The sequence below is a fragment of the Lutjanus erythropterus genome, chromosome 14, assembly GCF_056507025.1.
Source record: "Lutjanus erythropterus isolate fLutEry1 chromosome 14, fLutEry1.hap2, whole genome shotgun sequence".
Taxonomy (NCBI): domain Eukaryota; kingdom Metazoa; phylum Chordata; class Actinopteri; order Lutjaniformes; family Lutjanidae; genus Lutjanus; species Lutjanus erythropterus.
This window is the reverse complement of record NC_139330.1, coordinates 31,685,343-31,696,509: the sequence shown is the minus strand read 5'-3', so window position 1 is coordinate 31,696,509 and position 11,167 is coordinate 31,685,343. Positions and strand designations below refer to the sequence as shown.

General features: G+C 38.2%; 1 long non-coding RNA gene across 1 annotated transcript in view; it reads left to right on the top strand.

Moving 5' to 3' along the window:
• Positions 1–3,435: 3,435 nt before the first annotated feature.
• LOC146315745 (uncharacterized) overlaps positions 3,436–11,167 on the top strand; it is an 82,280-nt gene continuing 74,548 nt past the window's right edge. Inside the window, exon 1 of the long non-coding RNA XR_014771828.1 lies at positions 3,436–3,536. This is a non-coding gene — a long non-coding RNA (uncharacterized LOC146315745). The remainder of the gene's footprint in view (positions 3,537–11,167) is intronic.

Here is an 11,167-nt window from a genome sequence, read left to right as displayed (position 1 = left end):
GTCGAAACAGCTGCAAGCGGAACACTGTTGCTATCCAAGTTTAACCTACTCCACCAAAACAGATTCATTCAGTTTTTTTCTCCTCTTTACATTTCTGTGGTGGAGGAGTTGGGGGTCCAGAGGAAGGTTGGAAGACGGATGAAAGGCAGCAGTGTGTTGCTGCGTTGACGCAACTTGGTGGTCGATATCCTAAGCGAGACATATCAAACGCCCCCCAATGTCCAGTAGCCTGGGGCCATTCAGCGCATTTCAAAGTCCTTGGATCTCGACCCTTTCCAGAGGCATGAGCAACTCCTTTTAACTGATGCCCAGCAGCAACAACCCACAGAGCTGCAGAATAATTCTCCTCGTCCACTGTATATGTGCTGATACTCAAATTGCTCTCCATCGTGTATCATGTTCACAGGTTCATAACCTTCTGAAATACACGCAGTATATGTCTGCCTGTGCCTTTGTTCTACTCCTCAGAGTCTTAGCTAGCAGAAGCCTTCCTTGTTAAACTCACCCACTGCTGTATAGAAAACCTTTGAAGTAGGAGATGGCCCACCTTTCACTTCTTTGAGTCACCACAGGGCAGTATCAACACACTGAAGGGGCCTGAACCTGCCACCTTCAGGGTTCCAACAAGTAGCCTGGTCTCACTCCCAGCTTGTCAGATGCCGTCAAAATGTCACCACCCCTCAGTGACTCATATAGACATGTCGGTGGCTGAAACCGACACACTGGGCTCCTCAAGTGACTTCAACGTAAACCCGCCCATGGCTGTGTAAGACTCCCCAGGCCTTTGACTTAGTATAACCAGGGAGAAAGTCCACTAACTAACTAACTAACTAACTAACTAACTAACTAACCAAGTACTTTGTGTGCCTAAACCTAACCAAGTATTTTTGGGGTCTAAACCTAACCAAATAGTTTTAGAGCCTAAAACTTTTTTTTTTTTTTTTTTTTGTGCCTAACTCTAACCAATTACTTTTTGGGCCTAAATCTAACCAAGTAGTTTTAGTGCCTGAGCTTATGGACTGAGTGCATCGCTGTTGTGCTAATAATGATGGCAAAGCATAGCCTCTCGTGTAATATTACTCAATTTTACAACTAAGATAATAAAGCAGATTTTTTTAATACAAGGTTATACAAATAACCACCAGCCAAGTAACACAGTGCATGTGTCTCTGTCCTTGAGTCATTTCATGAACTTGTTGTATCTTGTTTAATTTGCACATACACAGAAATGTAATATAATATTAGATAGATTAATTTTTTTTTTTTTTTTTTTTTTGTGATTTCAGGAGGAGTTATGTGTTGACTTTCAAGGTCAAGGTTACTTTATTTGTCTTGGATACATAGAAATTCCTGCATCAAACTTTAAATAGAAATATTAAATAAGACACATGCAAAACAGTGGCTTGTGATAAAACATTGTGCAAATTAGTCAACCACAGTTCTTACATGCACACTGAGACAGAATACAAGGCCGTACTACTGCTACCTAGGTATTCAGACACTCACATATTCACACATTATCTCACATACTCAGAGACATACTACTCATCCCATCTCAGTACAAAAATGAAAAATTAAAAACAACACTCGAGTCGTTTTGACAAGAATATATCCATCCACCCAGCTCCTCTCTACAGAGCATCTCAGAGCTTCAGCGTGGGCTGCCTGACAGCCTCTCTGTGATGACAAGACCCTGGGAAGTTGCTGCTGAAGAGCAGGATTATTATTGGAAGGAGCCACCAAATTTCCATGTTTCCTTAACATTTTGTTTTGAAAATGTGTGAACGTTTCCTCTGAATTTGACAGCCTAAATTTACCTGTGTATTTTGGATGATGAAGCCTCACACTGTCACGTGAACAAGCCTTGTAACAAAAAAAAAAGGCTTTATTGGAGCCACAGCTACTTAAGATACATGTACTTAGAATCTACTCTGAAAACTCTGCACAGAATCACAATCCAGAGGATGCTTTTAGTCACAGACCCCTTTTAAAGCTGAGCGAGAAGTGATGGACACACTTGCGTAGCCCTCCGAGACAGAAAAATAACTGAGCCTAAAGGTGTCATTCATAACTGCCCCATACCTCCCACATGACTGTGTGGGAGAGAACAGCTCAGATATCTATGGATCATACGATGACAAATTCACCAGCAGCCCACGCTGCTGTTGCAGTATTGACACTGTTGGCAGCATGTACGGTCTGAGATTGATGAGTTCAAGCTAAACTGATCTATAGAAGTGACATAATGCACCAGCGGAGAGTTTTGTTTTTACACTATCCAGCTCATTTAGCATGAAATAACAGCATGCTGTCGCTCTTATCTGTACTGGGACAAATCACGTTTAGAAAATCTTTGCTTCACAGATAGCAGCTTCATAGATAATAAGCATGACATTTCCCTGACAGCAATTAGTGCTTCCCTCATGTCATGTTGTAGAGCAGAGATTAATCTCACCATTATTCTGTAATTTCTACTATCAACAAATAAATGCCTATTTGATGCCAAATAATCAACTTTTACTGTAAATGTTTCAATTTCATGGGTGTTCTGCTGCTGAATGTTACAGTGCCTGGCCAAAAAAAAGTCACACACTGATATTTTGTTGGACCGCCTTTAGCGTTCATTACGGCACGCATTCGCCATGGCATCATTTCTATAAACTTATGCAATGTTACAACATTTATTTCTGTGCAGAGTTGCATTCGATTTTCACTAGGATCTTGTACTGATGATAGTCGGACCGCTGCGTAAAGTCTTCTCCAACACATCCTCAATGGGGTTAAGATCTGGACTTCCAGGTTTTAATAATGTGTTGGACAGTTCTTATCCCAGTTTTAGTAGTTTCATCAGTCTCCTTAGTTGTTTTCTTTGCTTGATGCAGGACAATAATTTGACTCTTCTGAAACACAGTGACATTTTTTCCACGACCACAGGATATGTCTTCTGACATGGTTGTTTAAGAAATGAGAAGCTGCTCACTGCATCAGTTAGGGTTAAATATAACTTGTTGTCAGCTGAAACATATTAATCACTGCAGGCTCTCACCTATTTGCTTATTTAAATCCAGAGGGTGACTTTCTATATTAATCTATATTATTTTCATAAATTTTTGTTTGTATCCTATATAATTTGTCAGGCATTTATAAAAAATCATTGATCACAATGGTTTTTATTTCACAATTCATTGTTTTTTCAGAATGTGGCATCTTTAAATTGCTTTGGTTCTTTATTTTGCAGACCGTAATCTTTTTATTTCACCTTCTGGTTGGCAAAATAATATAATCAATACAATCTGAATTGGTCAATATAACACACAATTATGATAACCAAGTAATTATTTTGGTGAAAATCAATTAAAGAGACAACTATTAGCCAGCGCTCTGTTTCTAGCAGTTTGGTTAACCGCTCTTTTCACTTTCTTCCCATTCAACAGGCATGACATGAACACAGCATGCAGCCAGCAGGTGAAGGATGGAGCCACGCAGATAAATCTCCTGCAAAACAGAAGATCAGATTGTTCCAGGATCAAAAACAGGTATTTTAAAAAAAAAATAAATAAGAGCAGCAACCAACAATTGATTCATGGTTGGGAGAAGGCGGGGGAAAGAGGAATGACATGCCAGAGATGATGAAGCACACATTTCTGAATGAATCGAAAGCAGTAAAGGAGAGGCTGGAAATAAAGCTCTGAACAGGGAGAGATTGCAGAATAATAAAAGGCAAAACATGACAGAAAACATGAGCCAAGAGTGACCTTAGTATCATATAATTTTCTCAACATTTTGACATTCATTTTTTTTGTAATATTTAGATTATCTTGTTAGAAAGAATGTAACAATATATTGAATATCATGAGATCATCATAAAAAAAACGTCTCAATACCGCATCATAATGTGACTGTGATGTTATACGTATACTGTGACATTACATGATTATTTATTTTACAACATATTTTATTTTTAATTATATTATAATTAATTATTTCAGTGACTGCTGCATTGTTTTTGTTTTTGCAACTGTACATACATAATTCAAGCATCCATTACCAAAGACAATTAGTAGCAATTTTTTGCATATGCTTAAGTCATGGCTGGCTTTTTTAAAAAGTCTATGTAAAGGAAAACTGTTAAAGTTAACGTTAAGCTGGATTTTTTAGGTCCCACAAATCTAAATAAGCCCAATGAACCAACACATGAACAACACCGCCTCACCCTCCCTAACGCGCAGTGCTGTCAGATGTGCAGCAATCATTGTATTTGTACAATAATTTGAATAACTGTACAGTAGACGATCAATAATCCCAAAAAAGGCCAAATGTATGATATATTTGACATTTCTATAAACCTGCAACAAAATGTTGTTTTAGAACAATTAGTCACATCAGCGCTGCACTGATCAAGCAGCTTGTAGAGCAGTGACACAGTCTGGGGCTTTTATTTTGAAAGGTAAGAACAAAAGAAGTGACTGTGTGATGAGCTGCTACTGGTTCCATGTAAAGTGATACACAGTTGCCATCTTTTCAGATGACAGAGCCTCCATGTAAGATGGTGCACATGATATAGTTTCGCCATCTGGTGTAGTATTCTGCCCACTTCCCAGTATTGCAGTACGATATTGCTGTGATTTTGCATCTGGCAACACTGCTTCAGTGACTCTCTCAGTCCAAATCAGCCCAGTAGTTCACTTCAGCTCACTTCAGTTCTAACAACCCAACACAGAAGAAAGAAAAAAAAACATCCTGTCACCATCCTCTGGTTCTGGTGGCTCAAACATGTCTGGACACGTCCAATAAAGCTGCTACACTGAGTGTCCGTGTCTCAGGTTGACACAGGCGGTGCCTGCTCATTTTTTCATGATTGTGGGGCCTAATTTTATATGTTTTTAATCATTCAAATTTGTCTGGGTGGTTAATACTGTGCTGCTGTAGCATGATAAACTAAGAACACACTTTTATTATTCCATTATGCAAACTCTAATTAGCATAGCGAGAGCACAATAAGTTAAAATGAGAAAGAAATTTAATACAAACAAAAATCCAGTACACATCAGATTTATGATTGAATAAAAAAGCCCTAATTTTTCTTGTTGTATTATTGCGTCTTGAGTTTTTGGTATTATTACATCGCTGCTTGTCAGATAAGATAATTACCTTGTTAGAAAAACAGTGTTGTTTTGAATATATTGAAATATTTATGTTTGAAAATACACATTGTATTCTCAAAACAAATTAAAAAACTAATTATCTTGTCTCAGGAAAAAAAAACATTGTTTTCCCTTGGTAAGTGGATAATGAACCTGTTGTGAAGAGAAAACAATATGACAAAAATATTGGAAAAATAAATCTTTATCTTGGGTAAAAAAAACAAAAAAAAAATCTGTAAAAGTAAAATATGTAGCCAAAGCTTCATATATGATGAAGCAGAGTGTATAGGTCAGCTGCTGGTCATTGAGCACATCTTGTACTGGTCAGCATGTGTCACTATGTGTTTCACTACAGGGCACTTGCACTCTGGGGCTGTGTGCTCTCAGTTAAGCTCACTTTGTTAAACATATGTTCCTATTTCTAATTCACAGACTTAATGACCCGACCTTTCTGCTCACTTAAAAACGTTGTAAGCGTGTCACTTTTAGCCAGAGGAGCGGCGCTCAGTGGAGCGGCTGGTTAAGGCACATTTGCGCTGTATGTTCAAGTGGAGATCTAGACGCGTGTCTCGGCGCAGGCTGCATCTGCACAGCCACAGCAAAGTTAATGCAAAATGAAGCTCTTATGACGACCAGCAGGAACAAAGACGATCCGAATTTGAAAGGTTCCTCCTAATCCACAGCAGCCTAATTCATCACATTAGCAGTAAAAAAAACAAACAAAAGCCTCTAAATCCTGTGGGAAAACACTTTGTCTGCAATTAGGGCTGATTTGTAAGGCGTCTGCAGACACACTTGACTGTCCTGCACTTAGCCTGTGTGTAGCGTCCTCGTTAATACTCTGAAACATTAAGTTTAACATGTCAAAGCAAAGCACAGGGCATAAAATAAAGTCAAAAATGTGTTTTCCATGGTCTTTTTGGTCTTTAATCTCACTGAAACTTTGCCACAGCGGAGCATAAAACTCCATAAAAAGCTGCATCCGTCAGCGTATCATTGTAAAACACTTAAAGGCCGCCTTTTTGTGAACCTCGAATGCGAAAAATTGAAAGCATCTTAAGAAGATGTTGCAGCATCCCACTGACATGCATTCAGTTTTGATCATGGCACTGATACAGCTGAAATCACTGCTGCAGCCAAAGGTGTGTGCGAGTGTGTGTTTGTGTGTGATTAAAGAGAGTGTTTAATGATTTAAGAAGGCTGCAGAGCACAAGGCAGACGTCTTTGATGTGCTGAAGGTTGCTTTCAGCAAGTGGAAACGCAGGTGTTGGTAGACCTCTATTTGTCTTTCAGTCAAGCAAACATCAAGTCAGGGTAGGAAAACAACTTCTGGACACTTATGCAAATGATGCACGCACATGGAAATGTGACACGTAGCTTGTGATAAGGAGTAATTCATTTTCAGGCAAAAGTAATTGATTAAAAACTAATTTCGTTCTTTTCCTATTACAGTTATCACGGTATTTCATATTTGGTTCTGTATTTTAGTAGAGTATTGTGTGCATTGGTATTTCTTTGCTGTTTAAATACTGTTTAGGCAGCCAGTGACACAAAAGAGGAACACTGATAAAAGATGCAGATGCCTGTTTGTGTGGGTTGATTATTCGTTGATCTGTTGATACTGCCTCGGGGCTCCTGTAAGGGGATCGTGCAGAGCAGCGAAGGCGAGAGCTGCAAGGCATCATTTTGACCGTTTTCAAATTTATATGTGCGATAACTTTATTGAATTAAAAAATACAATGCTGCTGACAGCTGAATTTTCCTAAAAGTGTCAGTATTTAAAATATTTATTTTTATAATTACACAAAAGGCAAAGAAAATGTGATCATTTTGACCTATTTTGTCCATAGCCAGTCATATCGATCATGTTGAAATTGCCATATGTTACAATTTGCACAGTTGGAGATTGTTTTGTATTTAAAGAAATAATACATTATTTGCATACTTTAAAAAGGCACTACTTTTTGTTAAAGGAGAAGTGTGTGATTTCCAGCGGCATCTAACATTCAAACCTTAGATTGCAACTAAGAGGATTTACCCCGACACCGCCCCTCTCTCACCAAGAGTACGGTGGCCGTCAGCGGACAAAATGGCGAGCGAAAGCTATCTCACAACAAACTACAATTATGTGTGTAGGATGAATTACCTGTCCAGCAGAAAACAGGCAACCTCAGCATCACTGTGAAAACGTTTGTCCTCCATCAGCGATTTCCATCGTGTGAACGCTATGCCGATGTTGATTCGTGTTTTTGCTTTTTCCTGTCATGCTTGCGTTTACTTTCTTTGTGTCTCCGCTTCTTGGATGACAGGGATTCACTGTCCGCTGCTTTTTGTTCTGGTACAGTGTATGTATGATCCTCCATTTGTCAAAACTGTGCCAGTCAAGGTTCACAACGCTAAATGGTCTGCCAGCAATCACCCGCGTCTATCCTCCCCATCTACTTCCGTCTTTACGCTGCGGCGTCTACGTAAGGTCACCATGGGCTTCCCAAGACTCACTGTTAGTGCAGTTTGTCCGCTCTGCGCTGCCGTAGACGGCGCAGGATGATGATCTCCATAAGTCGACCCGACAGTATGTAGCTATAAATGGCTATTTCTAAAGTAACGGGAACATATAGATTATGAGTTTACGTTGATAAAATAAATAATAAATAATAATAAATAACATACTTATATATAATATATCTCATTTATGTACATAAATTCCTGTAATTATTACACACTGGTCCTTTAAGTGACGCAGTGGTCAGCATACCTGTTTAATAAGTTAAGTGGTAGGCCAGTGGATTGATACCTGACTGATTTTGGTTGCTTAGCAACTACCATCAACTCTGTCAATAAAACTTAATGAGCGGTCTTGGTTTCCAATTTCCTGACATTAAAATATCAATAATCAATTCATTAGACTCAATTAAAAAAAAAAAAAAAAAGCAGAGGAGAGGAGACCAGGGACGGGTGTAACACCTTTTTGTGTTAAAACTCTCAAATTGTAAAACAAAGTACCTTTACTTATTACAAAGAGCAATGTTTCCAGCTTTTTTTTGTTTTGTTTTTTATTTTTAAACTAATTTCCAGCCTTTTCCCGTAGGCTATGATTATTTCTTGTGATGGTTCTAGGTGGACATTTGTTATTATTAATGTTAAAATAACTTAACAAAATAACATCATTAAAATCTTTTAAAACACATTTCATTTTTTTCTCATTCTGGGTAATTCTAGATTAATCTAAACATTTGAATCTATGGCATGAATGGCACACACATTGATGGATATACAAATACATCATGACATGTACATTTTGGTTTTATTTCATGAAAAAAATGGAATAAATAAATATGATAAATGCATTAATCTCTCTCTAGTCTTATTATCATGAGAGATAATAGACTTTGGAAGTCAAAGGTCAAAATGGCTGCTTATGACTGTTGTAGTAGTTAAGGAAATCTGGCACTTCTTGAGTTCAGCTGTTCTTTTAACACTGTAAAAACCTAGCAGTTCATTCAACCATGAGAATAAGTTAAAAATATGAAAGGTTAAAAATGCATTTCATAATTTTATGTCATGTGTAAAAAGACAACATGATGAAAAGATAAATTAGTTAAAATGAGATGAGACAAGGTCTAAAAAAAGATACATTATAGTAACAGTGGTCTTGAAACTTAGTCTTAACTTTGTAAAGTGTGCTATATATTATGTTTGGATTGTTATGTGACTCAACACAGAGGAGTGAAGGCGAGAGCTGTGTGTGGTTGTCTCCCTTTATCCTTCTCCCTCACTATTCCACATTATTTAACACCACAGCAGAAACACACTTACAGAAACTTCTGTACACACACACACTCGTGCGCGACCTGTGTGACTTGTTGGAATGAGATGACTGCTTCTGACATATCAGTTTGACCCTGGCTTCACCAGGGTCGCCGGTGCGGCGGCTACAAATGTGTGTATGTGTGCGCAAGCGCGGTGTCAGGGCTAATGTGGCGTACGGTGACATTCTGATAAATCTCCAGGCGGCCTGCGCTCTGCCCTTTCACAGCTGCTGACTATGTTAATGGAGAGTGCAGATACAGGGGTGTGCTGTGTCTCTCCGCCGTCCCTCCCCGACCCCCGTGTGCGGAAACGTACAGTAGAGATGGATTCGATATTTAAGCAGTTACAGCCTGCAGTCCTACCTGAGGGATCAAACCCTGAGTTTGGTTAAATGCACTGTGATAGAAAACGAAATTGGTGAATTCCTGCACTCTGGACGAGAGTATCAGCAATGTGTCGTGGAGCAGAACACTCACCACTGCTCAGAGGGCAAACAGCCTCAAGGAATGAAGTCCATTTGCCACCAGTAAAAAATTATAGCTGCAGTGTTTTCCATCTGGTCAGTGCTGCAAAACAGAATCCGCAAGCCAGCTTAGAACATTTAAAGCTAAAAATAAAATTATTAATGCCTCTTGTGGATGTCTCTAGTGGATTACAGACATCAAAGCCGGCACTTCTTTCATCATCATTTAGACCTCTCCAAATGTCAAATGTCTCTTCTGTTCTTCCATTCTCTTTATTGTTACCTCTCTCTGTCTTCTTGTTCGTTTTTTGAGAAGAATCTTTTTTTTTGTTTGCAGTGCACACATATGTGTAGAATGGAAAGCGGATGAGATCATGCAATAATTTGCATCAGGGGTAAAGTAAAAAGTAAAGATACTGATGATTAATCATTAATCAGTTAATTGCCATTAAGAATTTAATCAATTAAAAATGTTTTTACGGATGTTTAGTTCATTTATTCATGGCAGTGATTTTACCTCATCTGACATTGTTTTGTCTGGTGGAGCCATTTGTTGAAGAAGAAACTAACTTAAACTTAGAAAAAACTTGGAAATCAGGAAAAAAAAAAACATATTGTGTCTTAAAAATCATTAATGATTAATTGATTTTTAGCAACTATTGGTTCAAGAAAACACACAAAATTTCCAGCCCTAGTTTGGAGAGGCGACAGTGACATCAGTTGTTAAAAGTACCTAATACTCTGAGTAGTTTTTATGACGAATACTTTGTACTTTTACTTAAGTTTATTTTAACACCAGTACTTTTACTTGTAATTGAGTAATATTTCAGCAACACAATAGTACTTGTACTTGAGTACAGATTGTCAGTACTCTTTCCACCACTGGCATTAAGTGATTTATATTCTGAGAGTGAGAATCTGTCCTCACTTGAACAGTCAACAGGACACGGCTAGTTGCAGTCATCAGTGATATTTCACGGCCCCGTCTCCTAGAAATGATGTTTATACAACTAATTTGCAGCAGCAAATATGTTTACAGAGAAATGCAATGCAGACTGAAATATGTTTTCTATCAATATAACTGGGAAATGTTATTATATGCCAGTATCTGTCCCAACAATGACAAAAAAATCTATAATTTTATGGATATTCCTGGGTATTTTAAAGGTATTTCAGTTTGTCTTTTTCTGGAAAATGGTTAAAAACTGTTGTTGACTCATGCTGCACTCGTGGGCATAATTAAATTTGCAGACTGGAGTTTTTCCGGGGGACAGGCCTCACTGTAAAGCACAACTTTATTCACAAATTTGGGTAAAACTGGATGATGTTTTGATGATTGGTGATTTAATTACAGAGTTTCCTGATGGACAGATGGACCAACCGATACTTGTTACTAAAATAGCAGCTGGACTCAGCAGCCTCCCAGTGAACAAAGTCTGACCAGGTATTTTCCTCTTAGACTCCTCCAGTACTGAGGCACTTTATGAAGTTTTCTGATTGAAAGATAGCTTAACTTGTTGCTAAACTACAGTTTTCCACAATTGCTTAAGCAGGATTTTGAAGACAGGACTCATTTTGTCAAAATGCTACACATGATTCACACAACCACACACACAAGTAACAGAACACCTCGGATCATTCACAAACTTCATTTAAAACTGTACAAAAATGAGTAAAAACCCAACTTTGTCACCATATTGTACACACATGCCGCATACGACCTGATTTTACTTGAACCTGTTTGACATCG